This window comes from Magallana gigas, chromosome 8 (assembly GCF_963853765.1).
Source record: "Magallana gigas chromosome 8, xbMagGiga1.1, whole genome shotgun sequence".
NCBI classification, from domain to species: domain Eukaryota; kingdom Metazoa; phylum Mollusca; class Bivalvia; order Ostreida; family Ostreidae; genus Magallana; species Magallana gigas.
The window spans coordinates 6,902,285-6,910,226 of record NC_088860.1 but is presented as its reverse complement, the minus strand read 5'-3'; positions in this window follow the sequence as shown (position 1 = coordinate 6,910,226).

The following is a 7,942-nucleotide window of genomic DNA, read 5'->3' as shown; positions in this document are numbered from 1 at the left end:
TTTTTAGCACACGTAACTCATTGTGAAATTCAATCAGAGGTCGCAACCCGCTCTATTATTTTTGATAATTATCAGATTCCTTTAGATAGAATTGTACGAGACCATACTATAAATAACTTTGGTTACAAACTGGTTGAATTCTGTAAGAATAATGATATTTATATTATGAATAGCAGAGTTGGTAACGATAAGAATATTGGTGGTACCACCTGTAAAGATAGTAGCACTGTGGATTATGTTTTAGCCAGTGCCAATTTCTTTGCAATTGTAGAATCCTTTAATATTAAAAATTTTTGCGACTTGTTCTCGGATGTCCACAATCCAATTTCTTTCTCTTTTTCCATTTGTATTAATGACGCTAAAAATAACATTCCAGGTAAAAACCAACCAAGCGTGAAACTCTGGTGTGCGGACAAAGCAGACGATTTTCGCAATAATATTCAGATGTCTGCGGTGTGTGAAATTGAAAATGAACTTAACGTTCTTTCCTCTTGTATCGATAATATTTGTAAAGATAACATTTCCAAAATAGCAAAAGATATATGCACTGTATTTGTCAACACAGCCAGAGAAACGTTCGGCATGAGTAAACACGTAGATAATTTTAGTAACGAAAAAAGTAGTAAGCCGTGGTTTAATCGGGTTTGTAGAACAGCAAGAAGGAAATATCATTTAGCAAAACGACTATATAATAGAAATAATTCAACAGATAATAAAGAAAATCTGAAGGTACTAAGTAAGCAATACAAGAGAACAATGGATGGTTGTATCAAAGATTATAAGAAAACCATTACTAAGAAACTTGTCAACTTGCGTTCTACTAACCCGAAAGACTACTGGAAAATTTTACATGGTTCAAGACGGGATGAAAAATGTGCTGTTAGCATTGACGATATGTTTCAATTTTTAAAGGATATGAATGAGGGCTGTGAGAACGGTGAATCTAATATTGATAACTACATGTATGTATGACGATATTCTTAACGGTGAAATTTCTGATGAAGAAATTGTTGCGGCAGTTAAGAAACTTAAAAATAGTAAAGCCGCTGGGTATGATCTTATTGTAAATGAACACATTTCATCTACTCTGTCTATTTTTCTACCAGTGTATAAGAAGTTTTTTAATATTATTTTCTGTAGTGGGTTCGTTCCAGATGAGTGGCTAATCGGTATTATCAAACCAATTTATAAAAATAAGGGGGATCCTACTCAGCCGGAAAATTACCGCCCGATATCTCTTTTAAGTTGTCTAGGTAAACTTTTCACTAGTATTTTGGCCAATCGTCTGGAAGCATACGCCACTGAGACAAATCTTATTTATGAAAACCAAGCCGGGTTTAGAAAAAACTACTCAACTTTAGATCATATTTTGACATTACAATTTCTCTGTGATATTTTCATGAAAAGAAAAAAGAAATTATTTTGTGCTTTCATCGATTTTAAACAGGCGTTTGATACTGTATGGAGGACCGGCCTGTGGAGTAAACTTATTTTGAATGGAATTAACGGGAAATGCTTTAGATATATTAAAAACATGTACATGGGTATAAAGTCACTAGTAAAATTAAATGGTATTGCTTCTAATTTTTTTGAATGTAATGTAGGTGTTAGACAAGGAGACAACCTTTCCCCTTTCTTATTTTCTTTGTACATTAATGACTTAGAAAACTTTCTTTTGGAAAAAAATATTGTAGGTTTACAAAGCATTAGTAATGAAATCGAAAACGAGTTATTATTACATTTGAAACTACTTATTTTATTTTACGCTGACGATACCGTCATAATGGCGGAATCGACAGAAGACCTTCAAAACGCCCTCAACGAATTTTATAGTTATTGTACTCAATGGAAACTTAATGTCAATGTTAATAAAACAAAAATAATGGTTTTCTCCAAAGGTCCAACATCGAAAAAGCTTTTTTATTATAAAGGAGAAGTTATTGAAAATGTTAAAGAATTCAAATACCTGGGTATCGTTCTGTCAAGAACTGGTTCATTTATTAAAGCAAGAAAGCATTTGTGTGAACAGGCTCAAAAAGGCTATGTATGGTGTTATAAGAAAAATTAGAAATTTTAATTTACCAGTAAATTGTCAATTTGATTTGTTTGATAAGGTTGTTTTACCAGTTTTATTGTACGGCTGCGAAATTTGGGGCTTTGAAAATCTAGATATTATTGAACGTGTACATCAGAAATTTTTGAAAACAGTACTTAATTTAAGAAGCACAACACCGAATTTTATGATATATGGAGAAACAGGGCGCTACCCGTTGTATATTAATGTTTATACAAGAATAATTACATATTGGGGGAAAATGCTAATAAGCCCCGAGAACAAAATTGTATATACAGTGTACAGATATTTATTTTCACAACATTTTAATAGCGATTGTAAAAGCCCATGGATTGATTGTATTCAAAGAATTTTGAACATGTGCGGGCTACAATATGTCTGGCAGAACCATAATTTTGTCAATATAGAATGGTTATCTGCTACTGTAAACCAAAGATTAAAAGACCAATTTATGCAAATATGGTCAAATGATATAAATTGTTCTTCCAGAGGTCAAGTGTATAAAATTTTAAAACCATATTTTGGCTTTGAGAAGTATCTTGATATTTTACCTGTAAAACTAAGAAAAAAATTCATTAAATTTCGTACATCAAACCATCGTTTTCCTGTAGAGACAGGCAGATGGTATAACATTCCTTTGAATGAGAGGTTATGTCTTTTGTGTAATAAAGGTCTTATTGGAGATGAATTTCATTATATTTTAGAATGTTCGGCACTAGAAGAAATAAGGAAAAAATACATAAACACAAAATATTGGAAAAGACCAAATTTTTTTAAGTTTTCTGAACTCATGACTTATTGCAATTGTAAATCGCTAAGAAAATTATGTGTATTTATTTCAAAAATTTTTGATGCTGTCTGCTCCTCTTAGTTGTTTTCCTATTATGATCCTTTATACTAAAATCTAACATAAGTAGTGATTCTATAGTCTGTTCTTTTTTATGTATATTTTTTCCCTGTATGAAAATGTACCTGTTTGTCTGTACCTCTGACGATTTGTATTTGTATGTATTATATATATGTTCCTCTTGTACCAAATTATTTGGTCTGAGTGAATAAACTGAACTTGAACTTTAACGTTAAATTGAAAAGTTTGGGTTTCCCCATGGGTGTTTATGTTAATAATAATAGGATTTTTCCTAATAATTATTCTAATAATCATTTCTTTGTTTTAATGCAAGGAAGAGTAAATTATGGTGCAAATATTAAGCACATGAAATTAAAGGGTTTTTATAAGTGATTTACTATACTGATTTTTTTTTTGGCATTAAATTGAAACTTAGAGTTTTCTCATGAGGGTGTAGTTTAATGAAAGATTTAATATGTGATTAATATATAGCAACAGTTTGCTAATTTTTCTTGATTGATTGAAGAGAACTTTACTATGAAATTCCACAATTAAAGCCGTTGAACAGAAAATATTTCTTTATTCTGGATAAAATCAAATACAGACTGTACTGGGTGTAAATTTGAAAATAGTTAAGAAACATATTGTTTATTTCTTCATGATTAATTGTTTGTTGTAAAATCCAAAAGAGAATATAATTAAAAGATTCCCCAGTTAAGGCCTCTGAAAAATTGTTGACCCCCTTGAGGAAATCCATATTTTTGTCCTCTTGATATAAAGGTCTATACTGTAGAGAGTCTAAATTTGAAAAGTTCCAAGTTAATGTTTATTTTTTCTTCATTATTCTTTAATTACCCGAACTAATAACAACAAATATTCACAATTAAAACCCCTAAAATGTTTAGGAGAACATGCAGGAGGCACATACTTCTCGATTGTGCTACATGCAACTTGTTGAAGACTAGAGGAAATTATAACTTTTTGAGAGTTTATCAAAAATTTCAATGGTATACTAAAATTGTAATGAAATAAATGATTATTTAAAACACAAATTTAAAAAAGCACACACTACATGTTTTTGACTACTACCGAAATTAAACCTAGTTAAATGTAAAAGAAAACCATCTTAATCATCCCCAACATTATGAGGTGACACACACAAAGACATGTAAATTTTCCACAATTTTGCTGCAGAATAACGAAAAATCAGATGTGGTCATTTAAACAAATGATCTAAATTTGTATATTCGAAAGAAAATTGGTGTAAAAATCAACAATTGATTAATTTTTCACGAAAGAAATAAGTGATCGTACCTTCTTTTGCGTTTCCATTATTTTCATAGGAAGTTGAATTTGCGCATGCGCAAATGTGGCAAGGGGGCAAAGTGTGTAACATCCCCATTAAGACTCGATATCGTGTGTAACAAAATTCATGTGTAAACCGGAAACTCACACTTTTTATGATTTTGTATTTTCTGGGTAAATCATGGTCGAAAAACCCGATTTACGGGGTTCTGCAAACTTACTACACGGATTTGTGTCGTAGGTTTTGAAAATGTAGTAAGTTGCACGTGTGTAAACTAGTACATGTCGTAGGTGTCGGCATGATACAAACGCACACACACACACACACACACACACACACACACACACACACACAAAACTTCAAAATAAGGTACCAAGGTTTTCTCCTGTTTGACTGTTGTTATTATTTGATCATTGTACATATAAATGAAATGTTCATTCTATGAATTCTAAAACTGTAGTAAAACACGGTTTTACTTACTATTCCACTAAAAGAAAACATATACAAAATAATGACGTGCTTATAATAGCGTCTTAATAATACACATATTACACCCAATTTTGGTTATAACAATTCCCATCAATTGAAATACTAGTACTTTAATCTTTCTGTTAATAACAGACATTTGAATGGCCAACATCTTACATTCTAACTTTACTTTTAAGTCATACATTTATTTATAAAAGAATAATTTTCGTCAGCATAAAGTTTTGTTTTATGGATGAGCTCCAAGATTGTTCCTACGCAAAAGTAAAGTATTTTTAATCAATTTTCGTATTTATAAACGTACATGTATATTTTAAAATTGGGAGGAAATATTTTATATTATAATTCTAAAAACAAATTGTTCTCAAGGTTTAGCAAAATTTGGTCATTACATTGCTAATGACATTTAGGCAGAATTGGTCAACAAGCCAGACACATGTAATTCAGAGGCAAGATCACTCGGCTCATCGTAGTCGTCCGCCACTTAGTCGTCTTTTATGTCGGGCAATATAAACTTCAAAGAGCGTTGCAATTGCGTCCTCATCCGACAATCCCTATGGTGTTTTCTTTTTCATATATAATATTTTCACAAAATTATCATTAGTGAATCTTGTCTCTTGTGTTTTCTGAAAATAAAAATTTTCTCAGCTATCCGATCAGCGAATACATGTAAAGCTTTCTTTCCAACCAAAATCCATCAGTTACTTCCGTGTAACAGTACTTCCTTGCTATGGGTTTAAAGCGCAACTCTAAGTTACCTTAATTTCTTTACTCGTACCATAAATCTGCCTTTTACATAGACAAATTTAATAAGTCCTCTAATGGTAATGGATCGAACATTTATTCATTGAAATGTTTTGGTTAGTGTGTTCACAGAGATTTATAGATTGTAACTATCTAAGGTAAAGGGGTTCGAGCTGCCTATGCACCTGTATGAACATCATTTAAATTTGATCATATTTTATTTTATTTATTATATTTATTCTATTATTCCTTTAGGCCAAACTTGTAATAACTTTGTCAAATACATACAGTTTGAACGTTCACTTATACTAGAGAACTAAATAGAGAAACAAATAAGTATATATAATATGAGTTAAATTTGGCCCCCATGATTAGCAATTTATTGAAGTGTTTCTGGTAAAATGAAATGTTATGTTATATTTTAGAAGAGTTGATGTAAAATATATTTTTCACCTATTTATTTCATTTTATTGCACTAACTGGCAGAATATGACGTCAGAATTGTCCCTATTTCTATAATTCAATCAAAATTAGTCAAAAATGGACAGTTTTCTAATATTTTTATGAATGGGAAATATAGAGCGCATGCTTGAACAATGACAATTTTTTTGTTACTTATTAGCCTTGGCTAGATACATCTCTGATTAAAATATTTTGTTTGTTCAAGCATGCACTCTATATTTTCTGAAAGAAAAACTGTTTGAAAACAAGCTGTTTTGTGCTAAAAATGCAAAAAATGTGGGAGAAGGTTGTCTTCAGATGTCATATTTCTGTGGGCAGTTGAATCAAAATGAACATTATGTAAAAACATCACATATATCTGTACAAAGAAAACAAAGAATTAGTGTAAAATGATAATGTTCATTTTAGGGGGGGGGGGGGGGCTATTTTAGGCCCATATCATATATAGTCCAAATTTCCTTTTCTTTTATTTCATTTATAAAGTTGGAAAGACGAATAACATCTTTATGATGAAAAAATGTTTGAGGCTGAGGATGGGAGACCTGAAACACATTTTAGAATCTAAATCGTCACGATCTTTGAAAAGGTCTGCATAATATGGTAGGCCAGCTGCAAGTACAACACTTATAAAAGTTACAAAAAGTATTAAATGTAAAAATTTCTTATATTTCGTTTATTACAGATACTAAATTTTGCGTTTCTTGTCATGACATATCTTTTGTTTATAAGTTAAAGTTAATACTTAACGCAATATGAGCTGCAATTTTCATGTTGAAATTTTTTTTTCGAAAATGTGTTTTTCTTCTAAAGTGACAAAAAATCATGGTTTTAAATATTTGTAAGCTGTATTTTTGTGAGAAAAGCCGTTAAGAAGCCTTTTTTTTTTTTAGCAAAATTGAATTATTGTCGTCCTGTACAAAAATTGATTTCCTATATATTCCTCATAAGAGAAATCTTTCTTCTGGCAAAAATTAATGAGGTTTTTTTAACTTTATTTACCATAAAAGTTTAAGTTAAATGCAGACTTATCATACTAGCAGGTTTCTGCACCAAATAAAATTCTAAAAAATACAGTTCATATTGCTTTAAAATTGATTGAATTGAAGCTGATATGGTAGCTTTGCTCTAAATTCGGAGACATTATATGCGTAAATCTGTAAATGCGGTAATTAGTAGGACTTTTGAAAGAATTTTTTTTTTCATGGAGGTCTATGCAGGTCATGTATTTAATTATTTTGATAGCCAGGTCACTTTATATTTGTGAATTTGTTTTTGAATCTGTGTTGAAAGGAAAAAAGCTTTTTGCTCACAATCTTATTTCCTCCTTTATATATTTGTTTCAAGAGATTTTGGGATTTTTGATAAAATAATTCCATGATTACTGAGTACAACCATCGGGGTCCAAGAAATCAAATGAAACAAAATAATGAACATTTTGAATAATATGCAAAAGTCAATTTAAATTAATAATTAACAATCCTATAAAAAAACTAACCTCTGAAAATGCTTGGAAAAAAGTAATTAATTTCATACTACATAAAGAATTTAATAAATATTATGCCGATAAAACAATACGAGATATACGATATTACAAGTATTATTTTTGTTTTTATAAAAATGCATTACACAATTTTAGTGCTTGATGGAATCACAACAGAAGTGTTAAAATATCAATATCCCTGTTTGTGGCACAGCGGCCACACAATTGGCGGCAGGACAGCCATACCGGTCAACACCATGTTCATTGTTGTATTGCCATCTAGCGGACATCCGTTGTCCCACAACCACGCATTCTTCCTTGATGTCACTCGGTCCCATGTTACCATTTGCCTCTGATTGCGTTCCTTGAGAAGATGATAATATATAAATGAAAATGTGTAGATGTCATTAAAACTTAAAACTATACGAGTTTTCAATGGAAGTTTTCTTATCAAATTTAATTCAATTTAATATTTTCACGATGCTGAAAAAAGGTATGGAAAACAAAGTGAGGGCAGAATGGCTGACAGCGATATACACTGTA